Consider the following 11787-nt stretch of genomic DNA (forward strand, 5'->3'; position numbering starts at 1 on the left):
CAACACTAGAGATAAATGAAGTTTTTACTAAAATACCACAACGTGCTAAAAATTTGCTTGTGAATACAGACAAGAGTCTCTTGTGACAATAAAAAGTTCAACACAGTACTAGAAGTGAAGAGAGTAGTGTACAAACTGTGTCTAACTTTAATAGAGTCTTTGGGATATTGCTGTGCCACAGTGATGATGGTACTGAATTATCACCGAAGTGTTTAAAGCTGTTTTGAGTCTGTTAATCTCTTCTGGGACTACCAACAATTCTAGTTTTCAAAGTTTGCCATGAATACACAATTACACGTACACAACATGGACACACACACACAGAGCTTAAGAACTCTTGTATTATAAAAATCCCTCTTCAGCCTCCCCCGAAGGCAGTTACCCAACATGTGCTTAACTTTGTCCATGACTGGAAGCTCACTATCTTACATGGGAGCTCTCTCCACTTTGAAAAAAAGGTTAAGTTTAAATATAGTTTTGTTAAGTTGAAGTGAAGTTCACCTCCCCACAATATCTACCCACTTGCCCTAGTTCTGACCTCAGGAATAACAGTGGGTAAGTGTAATTCCTCTTCTGTAGGACAGACTCTGAAATACTTGAAGAACAACATTGTGTTCTCCCCAAGTGTTCTCTTGATGCACTAAAACATGAATGTTTGCCTTAGAAAATAAGACTGTTTAATCATGTTTTGATCTAAGAATCATTTACGCAAAGTCATTTCACTGTGCAAGAGGATCAATAATAGTTTCATATTTCAAGTATTTTTTGGTTCACTCTGCCAAATCTATCTACACGTAGAAATTTAACAAGTATACCCAGTGTGAGATGGAGCCATGCTTCTACTGATTCTGGTGTGTCCCATCTGAGGATGCCAGAAGTTGTTCTCTGCAACACTGACCACCCCTGACAATGCCATGACATTCACACCTTTATCAAACCTGATATTTAGGACTCTATCTGCTGAACTGATCCTTGGGAAGGAATTTTGTTCCTTTCTAGGTAGGTGTTTCTCAAAACATTTTGCTGTGCAGTAACCAGATATGATGAGAGATAAATTATCCAAAAATTCAAGAGATGAAATTTCTGTCCTTGAATGAAGCCAGAATAGTTGAGAACTTTTTATTGTGCTCTCTCCTTCAACCCAACAGAAGTTGACTATGGAGTCTTCTAATAAATCAATGGGTTTTCTTAAAAATCCATTGTTTTGATGATTGCTGAATGTGGATAATGGCGAAAGGTGTTTTTGCTCTTCTACTACTGGGTGTTCTGACATTTTCAAAATCATTTTTTAATGGAAATCTCTGCATCTCCAAATCCCTGACAGGAGAGAAAAATGACATTGATGACATTAAAGAAGTCTGCTGCTTTACTCTTGTCAATCTGTAAAGGTTTTCTTTTTTAAAATGTAAATTTCGTGAGGCAAAAGTGAACATCTCAGAAGTCTGCAAGTGTTGTTTCGTAGTGCTGAGCTGCTCATGCTATAAAACAAGGCTTGGTTGAAGAAAAATACGGCAGAGCCAAAGTAAGAAGAGGGTCAAGCCAGAGGAGAGCTTGAGATCAAATGTATGTGGTTAGGAAAAAAAACTGTGTCCTAGGAGTTGCTGAAGAAAAAGTTCATTTCATATGTGAGAATCAAAGGAATATACTGAGGTTGAAAACCAGTGCTGAGTGTAGTTGTAGAAATAAGGACAGATAGGGCAGAAGCAGAGATTAAGAGGTTAGAGTTCTCAAACTCTTTGTGGTAATGCTTGAATCCAATGTATATGACCAGTAGGCAGCACCTGCCATGTGCAAATTGCCATGTAAGTTCTACTCCTGAACCAGTTTATACTGAGCTCAACAAGATGAGTTTGGTCATCATGCACTTGGATATCATGTTGTAGTAGCTAGCCTATCCCTATATGTCCCCTTCTTCCTCTTACATCTGGGCTGTGCCTGTGGGTGTGAGCAACAGAATGTGGTAGAAATGATTCTGTGTGACTTCCAGGCTAGTTTACCAGAAGCCTTGCAGTTCCCAATCCTGGATACTTGCTGTGTGTTCTCTAGGAGAAGCCACCCACCAGTTAACAGGTAGGTCTATCCTGAAACCATCACAATGAGAGGAAGCCCAAGCTGTCCAAATGGAGAGGCTGCATGGAGACAGATGCCCAGCCAGCCTCCAGCTGTGCTAGCCATTCCAGATGAGGTGCCTAGTACATGAATGAAGGAACCATCCTGGAGGCCTTGTCCAACTGAGTCTTTAGTTAACTCCAGCTCCAGCTGCCTTCTAAAAGCAAAAACAAGACAGACACCACGTGAGAAATGCCCAGCTGAGCCCAATCAACCCACATAACCATGAGACATGATAATACATTTTTGTTTTAGACCACTTTGTTTTATTTTTGTTTGTTAAACAGCAATTGTTAAGCAGAACACATGGCAATGGCAAATTTTCATAAAATGTCAAAATGCTCTCAGTTTTATATTTCTCTCTTTGTGTGCAGTTAATAAGCACTGACTTCCACTTTGAGTGAGATCAGCTTATCTGCTTTTTATCTGCTTATACAGAATCCAGGTAAGACTTAGAAAAGGAGAGAGAGACTAGCCCTGCCTTTATCTGAGCTTGTTTTGGGCCTGTCTGTACTGAGGTTTGCAGGTTATAGAAATGACTAGAATCTACAGGGGGTATCCCCTATACTATCAACTCAAAGGTGCTTCCTTTCTTTGCTTTCTAAAGTTTCACTCTAAGATTTGTTACTTGGAGAGGACTTCAGGGCAAATTTGGCCTGTTTTAGTTTCTTTTTGGTGTGGTGGTTTAAGTGATCAAGAAGGATCATTTTAAACTCAGCTAAGATCAAGGGGATTTTGATGAGGAAAATTATGCCTGGCATGTTAACTTTTTTGGGAGAATACAGTCACAGGCTTATAGTTCCAAGAATGATCTCAGGTTTCCCTATGATATATTTCAACTATTACAACTAATATCTAATCCTTACAAATTCCCTAGGGTAGGAGACTGACCTTATCCTCAGTTGGTAGGGATTTCAGGATTCCAGATCTCATCCATTTAGCATTAAGTTACCTTGTTGGTGCTCCCATTTACCTTGTATTTCAGGTTGGGAAACTGGACTCTTATTCTTATGTTGTTTTCCAAGTATGTTTTTTGAGCAATCCTCCATTCAAAGTTTTTAAAGTAAGTTCTGAATTCAAATCCTTTTATGGGAGTTGTGTGATCCTACACGTGCAATCAAACCCTTCCATGGTTCGCTTTCTTTGCCTTACAGAGTTCAATAGCATATCTTTCCCTGGCTTTTGGGAAGGTATAACAAGTTTATGTATGAAAGACATTAGAGTATTCAGCATACGGTAACAGCTTAAATGGTAGCTGCAATAGTGGTAGTAGTATTCCTGAGAGGATGGTGATTCTGAACACTTAACCTTTTCAGAAACAAGAATCTTGCTTCGGAGCAAAGCCTTGTTGGTAGTCTTCTGCAGGTATCAGATGCATCCGATTTTGTGCTTTCCCCTCTCAGAAGATGAGCCAGTGGCCTCTTTCTGGACCTTTAAAGAGGGTACCAACTCTTCTCCTGGAACCTACACTGATTATGTGCTGTGAGCCTAGGGGCCATTTCCACCTATTCTGCCACTGATCAGGCTCTAAATTCAACACCAAGAAAATGTTCTCCAACAAAAATTTTTCAAAGGAAACTGTTTTTTGTGATCTTGTTTTAAAATCCTGAGTAGGTAGCTCCTTAATCCACAAGAATAAAGACAGGGATTAATCTATGGTTCCATTGATGTAAAGGAAAGTTTCCATTTTAATAAAAAGCACATTGAAACAAGGCTTATAGCTTAATCAGTGGACCGAGTTTTGCATTTGCTTTTAATGCCTATTGAGTTTCATTGCGTTGCTGGCACCTAATGTGTTCTGCCCTATCACTCCATTTTTCCTTTTTCCATGTGGCCAATCTTCGATGCATCCTATTTCCACATACCCAATAGCTTAAAATAAAGGGGAAAGTTGAAATCATTTAGAATCTCACTATAATATTGTTTTTGTCATAATCTTTTGAACACTTATCCTCAAACCATGTCCCTTTGTTTTCAAAATACGGAAGCATGTGTTTTATAAAAGTATATTGCTTGGTTAATCAATAGCAAAGGTTTTATTCTTTCTCCATCTTTCTCATTCTTATTTCCAGTCTTTTAAAATGATTTCACCAAATTAAATGAGTCGCTGTAGTTTATTCACTATGCTGAAAGTCATGATGTGGAAAGGGAAAATCATTTCTCAGAACTGGGTTTCCATCTGCTTTCTCCAGTGGGTGGAGATGTTTTTAGACTTATGTGAATACCTAAAAAACATTTTATTTGGCCGGGCGTGGTGGCTTATGCCTGTCATCCCAGCACTTTGGGAGACTGAGGCAAGAAGATAATTTGAGGCCAGAAGTTCAAGACCAACCTGGGCAATATAGTGACCCTACCTTAAAAAAATTTAAAAAAGTATTCAGGCTTGGTGGCATACACTGGTGGTTCTAGATACTCAGGAGGCTGAGGCAGGAGGGCTGCTTGAGCCCAGGAGCTTGAGTCTGCAGTGAGCCATAATTGAGCCACTGCTTTCCAGCCTGGGAGACAGAGTAAGACCCTGACTCAAAAAAGGTAGAAAGAGAAGAAAGAAAGCAAAGAAAGGAAAGAAAGATGAAAGAAAGAAAGAAAGAAAAGAAAGAAAGAAAGAAAGAAAGAAAGAAAGAAAGAAAGAAAGAAAGAAAGAAAAAAGAAAGAAAGAAAGAAAGAAAGAAAGAAAAAGAAAGAAAGAAAGGAAGGAAGGAAGGAAGGAAGGAAGGAAGGAAGGAAGGGAGGAAAGAAAGAAAGAAAGATTATATTGATTCAGGATGAATTGTATGATCTAATATTACAGACCTGTAAATCAGCATGTTTCTAAGTAGTATGTGGCAGTAGATATCAAGAGCCTTAAAATGTTTATTTCTTCTGAACAGCAATTTTGCTTCCAGCAATCTACCCTAATGAACATCAGAGATGTACCAAGATTTATTTCAAGCTCACTGCTATTCCCAGTGCCTCCCAGAGAGCTTGGAATATAGTGGGTGCTCAATAAGTAGTTCCTAAGGAAATGAATGAGTAGGAGAGGCTCACTGTCACATCATTTATAACAGGAAAATATCAGAATTCACAAAATTTCTAATAGTAAACAATAGTTAAGTACATCATAATACAATCATATAATACTCTATCATGTGGACATTAATAATAAGCATGTTAATATTATAATATTAATATTAGTTAAGAATTAACAGTATAAAAAGATCTAACTGGAAAGGGCTTATTTCAATATTAAATTAAAAGTCAAAAGGCAAATCACATGTTAGGGCACCACAAATGTAAAAATATACAAATGTTGACTCTCATCTCCCAATCCTAAACCCCTAGGTGGAAAATAGAGCAGAATACATTTTCTAAAGTGTGGAGAATGTTATTGGAATAGAAAAAGCCCCCTCCCGTTGTTACTAATGCAAGCCATTTCATAAACCCTGCAGGAAAACCCATTGGACCGTGTCTTAATCCTCAGGTTTCTTCCATGCAGCAATGGGCAAGCAATGCTTCAACACCTCAGCTTGTCTACACTAGCACGATCAAGACACTGTGGGACAACAATAGCTAATATTTATCCAGTTACTTTACTATGAGCCAAGTAAAGTGCTGTTTAAAGCATTCTACATCCTCTAATTCTCACAATCTTCACTACAAGCATTACCATTCTCATTTTTCTATCAAGGAAACTAAGAGGCTAGGTTGCTTGCTCAACCAGGATTTGAACCCAGGGAGTCTGAACTCAAAGCCCACCCCTTTAAACACTCTCTGAATCTGCCTCCCTGACCTGAGGGCCCAATAACATTTTTTTCTACTTGGAATCCCAGTCCATTTCCCTCATGATCTCTTCCTTTTCCCATTGAGCAAACCTCTCAGACTCCTTTCCTGACCTTCCCTTGGTAGAACTTTCTAGAACACACATACCTTTGTCCCTAATTACTGCTTACTTCAATTGCATGCAGCATTTCTCATTGTATTAGGATGGTGCAAACACAATTGCAGCTTTTGCCATTTAAAAGTAATGGAAAAAGCTGCATTATGTTTGCACCAACCTAATAATATCATTGCCCTAAGAAGCAGGCCCCATAATTGAGGCAAAAGGAGTCGTTCCTACTCAGTTGCACGTTAGTAAGACCTCTGCTTTGTTTGAACTCCAAAATGAATTCTTGGCTTACTTCTTTATTGTTTCAAAAATGTAAATATTGTGCAGTCTCTTTTTGCCAGTCTATTCCTCCCAATGTGCCCTTTTCTTGACGCATGTCATTTCTAGTTGCATCACATTTAGAGCATACTCAAAAATACCTAAACTCAATTCAATCTACCAGTTATATTTTATGTTTATTCTTAAGCAAATACATTACCATCCCCTAACACAATAGATTCCATGTCCAATTCTCACTACTAAACCATAGGAAAATAAAATGCTATTAGTGTTATCTTTAGAAAGGTGGATTTGTGAGTGATTTTTACCTAAAATTTTTTCCCGAAGCCTAATAAATTATATTTTAAATAAATAAATAAATAAAATGTGTAATTTTAAATGACAGAGTCTCTTTTATTTCAAAAATCGTGAGCTTATAAATGGTAGTAAAAGTGGCCAATAAATGAGTAATCTATTTTAAAGCTTGAATCAGGTTTATCTCTTTCTTTATGAAGGTGTCTATTGCCAACCTGTGCATAAACTGGCATGAGACAATAGGCTGGCCTCTGCTTATGGTCATAAAACTGTCCGGTCATGTGTAGTTTACCTGACATATGTTATACAATTGACAAATTTACAAAGTTAAAAGTGATTTATGACAGAGACTTTACAAATATTTTTGGAGCCAGAAATTTTACGGCAACACTAAACCTTATAAATACGATGGATTTCTTAGAGAGTAAACAGTCAAACCCAGTGCAAAGAACCTACGATGTGTGAAATAGACACAAATGACTTTCTGCATATAAAGCAGTCTTATATTTTTCTTTAGAAAATAATTGGCATATTAAAATTACAGCTCTGAGTCATTTTCACTGATCATGTTGAAGCCAAGCGCAAGAGGATGCATCTGGCTTCATTAAGGGACTGCGTATTGCAAGAACTCTAGAGAGAATAGAAGCAAAAGTCTTTACTCCCCTTTCCTATGACTGGCTGCCTTGGACAAATGCTTGCCTTTATGTAGGAAAAGTATATATGAGTCTTCAAAACTACCTCTTCAGTTAAATACCACACATGATAGTCAATAATGGGGTCAATAAAATGGCCCATCAAGTCCAAATGTTCTGAAGAACCCACCAGATCAAATGACAATGTGTATAAATACTTGAGCTGGCTGTGGGATAATGAGCCAGTGAGTCACCAAGGAGGGTTGCTCAAGAGTGGTTTCCATCTGGTACCTAAAGGAAAGCCAGGAACATCAGCCCTACACAACAGAAGGGTGGGAGAGGGTTTGGCTCTACTTCGTGTGCCATCTGCAGATTTAATCCCAGTTGTGTTGGAAGAATCTCACCTCTTATCATCTTTTACATATCCCAAGAGTTGTGTTTAATTAACAATAACAACAAAAGGATTAAACTCTTTTGACCATGCAGACCCATGTAATTACTGCCCTTCTCGCCTTCACAACCAAGTTTCCAAGAACAGCATTCCTGTTTGATGATGGGTTAGGTTAGTGCAGTCATTTTCATGTTGCATTGTCAGCCCAGTTAAAATGTGAAATCATGGTTTCTTATTACCTGTTAATGCATATGGTTGATGTACCTGAATATTACTCTATGCCTGTCTCTTACCCCAATCTTAACTCCAAATCCAAGTATAAGGACATTTATTTATTCATTCCTGTACTGTTTAAATGATCTACAATTTGTGATTTTTGTGATAAAAAAGATGAAGATCTACCCTGGAGCTGAGAATAAGAGATCTCACTGTCAACTAACTCCTCCAATGCCCTCACAGTCTAAAAATACCATACCAAATAAGGTTGGCATAACCAGAAAGTCTTTGAAAAGAATGTTGTGCACACTCTGCAAACTTCAAGTGGAAAATGAAATGCTTTCAATTAGTAATAAGTAGCTAAGTCTATTTATTAGCAGAAAATAAATGAAAACACCTATTGTAGTTTCAAAAGAGGTGCAGATCATTCAAGATTCTTGTAAATGCTCAGAGAATAAACAAACATGGCACTTGAGGATCATTCCTGAGACTATCAAGTGTGGTAAACAGATAACTCCACATCACACACTTTTTGGGTGCAACCTAATTCTGATAAAAGAGTTAAGAGGAAATCTTAGGCAGATAGTGAAAGTATAGGAGTCCTCAGTAAGGTTTCCCTTTTAATGTAAAGGAGTCCCCAAATCATTTTCTTTTCTAACAAAGGGCAGCCTGTAAAACTGGGCTGCAGACATAGGCAAGCAAGTTGGAAGCTTGCAAGGATGAATGATGGCAGTTGTGCCAATAGGAAAAGGCTATCTGGGGCTAGACATGTCCAACATGGCGGGTCCATCTTCCTTTCTCTTTGCCAGCCATATGTACAGTAAGGAGCAGACAAGATGGCACTGACCAAGTGGAAAGCTCATTTGCATAATAAGATTAGGGTGGAGTGGGCAGCCTTCCCCGCTGGCTATGTAAATGTCACACCTGGTCCAACCAATCTGTGGGCCTTACATAAATCAGACACCGCCTCCTCGAGCCTGCCTATAATATCTGGTGCTCTTGCCACAGGCCAGATCTCCTATTTGGAGAATCTCCTATTCTCCTTTCTTTATCTTTTACCTATTAAACCTCTGCTCCTAAACTTACTCCTTGTGTGTATGTGTGTGCCCATGTCTTTAATCTTCTTGGAGACAATGAAACCCAGGTATTTATTCCAGGCAACGACACCACTTCAGTTCCAACCTAATTCCATTTCTGAACTTTTACACCAATCCCTGAACCAAATCTGTACCATTCCCAACTCTGAGATTACACAGCCCTATCCCTAACACAAATCTAAGAGTCTGTGATAAGGAATAGTAAAAGTTTAAGGATGGAGGGAGAGTTTGTTTAGCACACTACTTTGCATAGTATGATATTTCAAAGTATTCACTGATGCTCAATTTTCAGCCTACATGGTGTAGCTACAGGTTCTCTCCTACTCACCCTCTAGAGAGAAGAGGTAGCTGCAGTTATAATTTATAGCTAATGCAGAGATACTACATCCATCTTTCAATGATCCATCATTCTCCCATGTAGAGTTGTGCAGATTTGCATGGTGATTTGAAATCCCTTCTACTGTAGGGCACAGTCCACTAGATAAAAGGGAGTTTCAATGACAAAAGGAGAGGAAAGGCTTAGAAAAAGGAAGTGGGGAAAGTGAACTTACGCCTTGATGTTGGGTGAAGTGAGAGTGGAAGAGAACCACTGCTCTGCTTCTGTTTCCTGTCCGGGCCTTCGGAGGATGGAAACACTGCATTTTCTGCCCAATTCATCCTTATGAAGGAGGACAGTAGAGAGATGACATCATGGCACCCCTTGGTGTCAAAGACACCTCTACTTCCCTTGGATTTAAGTGGTGTGCACAAGGATCCTATAGTTTATCATGACCCTAAGTCTGGTGTGAGGTTGGCAGAGAGAGGGAGAGAGAGAGCGACAGCAAACAGCTGTGTGCCTGCTCCTGGGGTCATTTGGTTAAGCAACACAATATGTATTATTTCATCAAAAGTTCATGCTGCATATGTCATAATAGAAGCCAGGGGTAAATGTAGTTAGAGCTCTAAGACTGAGTACAGCCAGAAGCCAGAGTGAGAGTGAAACTCTTCCTGAGAAAGATGTGCACTACTGGCTTCAAGAAGATCACTTCAGCCAAGGAGCAGTGGACACAGTCCAGCCCCTACTGATGCCCCTGTTAATTTCCTTGGGATATTGGAGCCATCTAGGTGGCTAGAAATTCTGAGTTCTGGTCTGTGACTTGTACACAAAAGTAAATGAAAAGAAATCACTGGATTCAACAAGGAGAAGATGAGGAATAGGCTAGATCAAATGGTACTAGAGACACAGGTGCAGAGTCACAAATTTTTTCAGTTACAAAATCAGAGAACACTACCTATATGACACATCTGGGTTTGAGACTCTGGCTCACAACCCAGTGTATATTTTTAAATCTAAAAGTGTGCTCTTTTGCACTTGTCACCATGTCCTCACGTTAAAAAAACAAAAGGACAACAACAACAAACAATCTTTTGACCTAGTGGCAGCTCAAATTACTCCTGTCGAAAAGTCCCATGCCCAGGACTTGAGGCTCACAGGGGCAGTTTGAGAGCAGGTTGCTAAAACTCTTTTTTTTTTTTTTTTTTTTTTTCCACCACACAAAATAATAACAATACTCTCAAGAATAAAAGAGTAAACATTATAATAACAAAGAGAACACCATCATCAATTATTAAACAGTCAGAACTATGACAGTGTTGGGGAAACAACTTCAGTGAATGAAAGAGCAAGAAATATCTAAGAACCAGCACAACTTAGTAGAGCGAAAGCTTAATTCTTAACACACTTTAAAGTCTTAAATACTATATATCATTAGGAAATTAAAAATTAGATAAATTAAGCATCTAAATAAAAAAGACAAAGAGAATAAAATAATCTAAAGAAAACAGAAGAGAGGAAATAATGAAAATAAAATAAAATAAGGAGCTAGAAAATGTTGGCAGGGGGAAGCAGAGATTGTACATAAAACCAAAACAAAGTTAAAAGGAAAACTATATTTAAATAATGGCAATAATAAACTATGAAAATGACAAACTTAACTAGGAAAAAAAGGGGCAAGAATGTAGAAACACAAAAGAAGTAAAAAAATGTAAAAAGAGGGGGCCGGGCGTGGTGGCTCAAGCCTGTAATCCCAGCACTTTGGGAGGCCGAGAGGGGTGGATCACAAGGTCAGCAGATCAAGACCATCCTGGCTAACACGGCGAAACCCTGTGTCTACTAAGAAATACAAAAAACTAGTCAGGCGAGGTGGCGGGCGCCTGTAGTCCCAGCTACTTGGGAGGCTGAGGCGGGAGAATGGCGTGAACCCGGGAGGCGGAGCTTGCAGTGAGCTGAGATCCGGCCACTGCACTCCAGCCTGGGTGACAGAGCGAGACTCCGTCTCAAAACAAACAAACAAACAAACAAACAAAATGTAAAAGAAAACACTAATTGATACAGAGAAAATTAAAATAATCACAAAACAGAACATGTATAAAAACTTTAGAAATAAATCAAAAGCCTAGATTAAAATAACTGTTTTCTAAGAAAGTAGTTACTAAAGTCAATATCTTAATGAAACATTAGCAAATAAAACTCAGGAGCATATTGTTAATAACAGGCAATTGTAATCACATATTTATTCCAGGAATTCAAAAATCTAATATAATGCATAAGTTGTTAACATAATATAATGTAAATCAGATGACATAAAACATAAGATTAACTCATTAAATTTAAAAAGGCAGTTACAAATATCCTACATTTCCCTCTCATGTAAAAGGAAAAACAGTATAATAAGAATAGATGGCATATGAGTCATGAAGTGGAATAATCACATATAGAATATGAATTACCATATTTAAAGGTAAAAAAATAGAAACATTTCTATTTTGTAAACTGGACAAGAATGCTATTAAAACTTATTTAACATTATTCTGGAAGTACTAACCAAAGAAGTTAAACAAGAAAAATATACTAAGTATATATATATG

General features: G+C 38.2%; 1 long non-coding RNA gene across 2 annotated transcripts; it reads right to left on the bottom strand.

The window, feature by feature from the left end:
* Window positions 1–204: 204 nt before the first annotated feature.
* Window positions 205–9713, bottom strand: LOC108544401 (uncharacterized). Of its 2 annotated transcripts, none has more exons than XR_001889828.1 (3): window positions 9432–9713; window positions 2061–2266; window positions 205–1317 (listed from the first exon to the last, which is right to left on the bottom strand). It is a non-coding gene; the product is annotated as an uncharacterized LOC108544401 (long non-coding RNA). The 2 variants fall into 2 exon arrangements; XR_001889827.1 differs by having other exon boundaries at window positions 1998–2266.
* Between the last annotated feature and the right edge of the window lie 2074 nt (window positions 9714–11787).

Source organism: Rhinopithecus bieti, unplaced genomic scaffold (assembly GCF_001698545.2).
Source record: "Rhinopithecus bieti isolate Rb0 unplaced genomic scaffold, ASM169854v2 scaffold_25396, whole genome shotgun sequence".
NCBI classification, from domain to species: domain Eukaryota; kingdom Metazoa; phylum Chordata; class Mammalia; order Primates; family Cercopithecidae; genus Rhinopithecus; species Rhinopithecus bieti.